Source organism: Lathyrus oleraceus, chromosome 3, assembly GCF_024323335.1.
Source record: "Lathyrus oleraceus cultivar Zhongwan6 chromosome 3, CAAS_Psat_ZW6_1.0, whole genome shotgun sequence".
Taxonomy (NCBI): Eukaryota; Viridiplantae; Streptophyta; class Magnoliopsida; order Fabales; family Fabaceae; genus Lathyrus; species Lathyrus oleraceus.
The window spans coordinates 428,595,724-428,600,060 of record NC_066581.1 but is presented as its reverse complement, the minus strand read 5'-3'; the positions used below and the strand labels follow the sequence as shown (position 1 = coordinate 428,600,060).

The 4,337-nt window shown below is 36.5% G+C and overlaps 1 long non-coding RNA gene across 2 annotated transcripts; it reads left to right on the top strand.

The window, feature by feature from the left end:
- The first annotated feature begins 2,449 nt into the window (after positions 1–2,449).
- LOC127128040 (uncharacterized) lies at positions 2,450–4,063 on the top strand. 2 transcript variants are annotated; one of them, XR_007805630.1, is made up of 2 exons: positions 2,450–3,241; positions 3,801–4,063. It is a non-coding gene; the product is annotated as an uncharacterized LOC127128040 (long non-coding RNA). The 2 variants fall into 2 exon arrangements; XR_007805632.1 differs by having other exon boundaries at positions 2,450–3,524.
- Positions 4,064–4,337: the final 274 nt, after the last annotated feature.

Genomic DNA, 4,337 nt, shown 5'->3' with positions numbered 1-4,337 from the left:
GATAAGTGATAAAAAGTATAACTAGTACCAACAAAATGGTATCAAGGGAACCCACAAATGGAAGGAACTTGGAACCAAAGGTAAAACTGGCGTTTACTAATACATGGGCTAGCATGGCTGCCACTATAGGGTAAAGCCAAAAACAAGGTAAATTAAATGTTTGGGTATGATCCAAACAACTCTTGATTCTCAAGATGGACTGCCGCTATATCGTCCTAAAAGGGTATATGCGGGGGACAAGAGAAATTATTGTTGTGTACAAGGAACATTATATCACTGGCTGGGGAACAAATAGTTCGAGATCAAAGAAGAATGATATCTTGGATCCATGAAAGAGATAAACTCTGAATTGAAGAGTAAAACAACGTTTAAGACCAAAAAGAATGAATTAAATGTTTGGGGATGATCCGAACAACTCTCGATTGATGAGGTGGACTGCTACTATAACGTCCTAAAAGGATGTACATGGAGTCCAAGGAGAAGTATAGTTGATCTCAAAAAGATGGTCTTGATTGATGAATGAATAATGATTGATTAATAAATAGGGTATCTCGCTAAGAATCTAGGTTCTCCTACCTACGTATCCTTATAGTTCAATAAGGAAATTAGAGCAATCGTAGTTCAGCCTACTAGGGATGAAAACAAGATGATTAAAGAGGCAAGAGGAGTAATTGATTGATTGAAAGAATGGAATAAACTTGATAGTTATTGTATAAGAACCACACTAAAGTCTATGGGTAAAGGTGGATACGATAAGCAATGGGCCAAGCGTCATGCACCCAAAGATATCCAGAATGAGTGTAGAAAAACTCCAGTATCATCCCTTCTTTACTACTTAAGACTCGTGACATGTAATTCTCATCCTAACTTTCAAGTTGTTGGAGGAGAGTCTTTGTTATTGTTTCTTGTAATGGTGATGAAGACCTTATCAATCTTTCAATTCGAATTGTATTAAAGTCTATCAATAGAGGTGAATATAATGAGCAACTGGGTCAAACGGCCCGTACCCAAAGATATTCAGAATGAGGGTAGAAATTCTCCAGTCCCACTCCTTTTCCATTTCTTAAGGCTCATGTCGTAAAACTTGGATCATGATTGATAAATTGTTGATGTAGTCCTTTGCTTGTTGCATTGCATTGTTAGGAGAGAGACTCGCCAATCGTATGATTTGAATTGTGCTAAAGTCTATGAATAAAGGTGAATATGATGAGAAGTTGCGGCATTCGTCCCATTCCCAAAGATATTCAGAATGGGGGTAGGAATTCTCCAGTACAATTCCTTATCTATTTCTTAAGGCTCATGCCACACAATTCTAACTTTGATTTGACAAACTCTTGAAGATGCCACCTTTGATGTGCTTTGTATTATCCACTGCTTGGTATGACTGAGGATTTGATTGAAGATCTGACTTGAGGCTTCGAGCTCCACAACTTACAAAAAAAAAGTCTTATCAAGTGACCAATGGTATTTTGGTCACTCAATTTAGATTGTGAGATTATACAATATCAAAGGATTTAGTTGATCAAAATTACTTTTGATCAACTTGAATCGAGGGTTTGATTTTAGCTTGAAAATTATGACTAATCCTAATCTAAGGGTTAGAATTAAATTCATAGGCTATTACTAAAGGAACATGTATTTGTTAGTCAAAAACTTGATTACAACTATTTAAAATTCTAAGTAAAAATCTAGTTCTAGAGCGAACATGTATTTATATGGCTAAAAATAACAAAAAGAAACCTGTAAGGGTAAATACAAATTAAATTCTAATTAAAATTTAACTATTGCCTACCATGTAATCAAATTCTAAAATTATTCTAATATTAGAAATTAAGCTAAATCAATTAAATTCTAAAAGTCAATTAATTCAATTAAATTCTAAAAGTCAATTAATTCAATTAAATTCTAATCTCTTACCCTAATTACAAATATTTCTAAAGATTTTAGTTAGTTGTCCTACTAATTTAATCACTAACTAAATTCTAATATTAAAGTATTTCTAACAATTTCTAGTCACTAATCTAGAATTAAGCCCTAATTATCAAATTCTAATTGGGTCAACCTAATCAAACAAGACTAAATAATTCTCCTAATCACTAATTATCTAAACTACAAACTAAGAATAAATCCTAAAGAGCAAACGAGCCCAACAATGGAGGAAATGGGGATCCAGATGGGCCTCAGAGCAGAGGCCCATAGCTCTAAGCTGTTGGCTCCAAGGGCAATTGGGGGTGGCTTTCTGAATGGGCCTTAGGCCCAGAATCCTGCCTGCAAACAAACATAAGAAAATAAGAAAAAAAGGCCCAACGCCAAGTGGTTACGGGAGTACGGACCTGAATAGGGGTGCAAACGGATTGATGTTGTGCATTGAATGGACCTTAAGCCCAACATCTTTCTTGCAAAAAAAGAAGTAACCCAAGCCAAAAGGAATGGGGTGCATACAGTAAGTTTTGGCCTTAGACCCAAACCACACATACGCACAATGGATCCCTAATCTCGGATCCAACCATGGCCAATTCAGGTTCGATGACACAAATGCTACCCGAGTCCAAAGCATTTATGTACTCTAATGGAAATATGTCTCCTCAACGCTCAATGTTCCGCCGTACGTCAAGCACACGCCGTCGCTTCTCCTTCAATTGCGAAGAAAGTATACTCGCAGAAAAATGCCTCATTCAACGTTCAATGTTCCTCCGCACTTCAAGCACACGCCGCCGCTTCTCCTTCAATCGCGACGGAAGGCCATTCACCGAAGATTGCCTCAATTAACGTTCTCTCGGTGGTTTCCTCTCTGTGATCGAAAGTTGAATGGAAAATGGGAACGAAATCAAAGAGAACTCACCAGATTGCACAGCTAATGAATTCACCTCGACTTGATCTTCTTCTTCACGTGCGTTGTTGTTTGTGCAAATTCTTGGTGTGTTATGTCTTCTTCTTCTCCGGCTCTATTTTCTTCTTTTGTCATGATTCTGTTATCGCTTCCGTGGGTTTTTTCATGAGGCTTGAAGGTCCTGTTAGGGTGGTTATAGGATTCTGCAGGGTGATTCGTGAAGTTTGAGAAGATTCCAAAAAGGTCTACAGAATCGTGGAATTTACCGTGTGTATTAAAGAGGGAATTAGAAGAATGAAGGATGAAGTTTGAAGATGAGGAGTGAATCAGTGATGGAGATCGAAGAGTGGAGCAGAATGATTGAAGAAGCCTCTCAATCTGAACTGCCATGAAGTATATATAAGAATCATGGTTAGTTAGTAATCCAAATCTAGTTGGCAATTCTGTTACACTTTTTATGATTGAGGTATGATTCAGTTGGCCAAATGCAGTTAGATACAAGAGGTTAGTTAGGGTTGGTCCAAACAGTTAGGAGGTTGGAAAGGAAATTAGTTATTTTATTGAAATTCAAATTCAACTGAATTTCCTTTTGTGAGATAACACTGAAATTGGATCTCCTCCCTTCCTTTCCTGCAAGTGAATTTAAAGGTTATTGTGAAGAAGTGAATTTGGCTTTCAACTGAAAAATGGCTAGGTTAGTTTCAAGTTAAAATCTGTTAAGGTTGGGCTGTTAAAAGTTAGAGCACTTGATTCAGTAAGAAAATAAAAAAAAAGAAATGATGGTTATAACCGACTTTTAATGAATTCTGGAATTGGGCTTTTTATCTTGTTCTTTCGCCATAACCGACTTCCTAATCATGTCCATGCTTGAGAATTAGTTTGATTTGTTAAGGTGTTAAGTTGTTAACTCAATTGTATATGGTATACTGCTAATGATCGGATGTTGTTGTCGTTTGGTGTTTGTTGGCAGGTTGGTTGTATTTACGGTTTAGGCTACATTGGAGGGTGGAGTTCAAATGGTCAGAATTGTTTGGTTTCGTTTATATTATTATGAGCCAAATTGTTAGTAATTAATTGGTTCCTTTCTTCGCGAAACCAAAGCAGAATGGTTATTAAAATTGGCTTGTTGGTTAAAATGATGAAGCAATGAATATGTGATGAATGTTTGTCAATGCAGTTAATTTGTGAAATCAAATAGTTTGTAGTGAGCATTGGATGCTAGTTAGTAATGCATTATTGTTGTTTTAGGTCTTCCATAGCTAGTGTGATGAAATGTTATGATGCTTGAATGGATTCTATGTTAACATGCGTTTAAATGTTGGTTTGTAATTGAAATTGTTTGGAAATGTGAATGCTAATGATTGGTAATTGTTGTATCCCAAAATTTGCCTCCCCACTCCTTTTATATCTCTATCCAATCATTTGACCAGGGTTCAATTGCATACATTAATAACTCATGCATAAGCACTATTCATTACCATGGATTCCAAGTGCTTGGCTTGTGGGG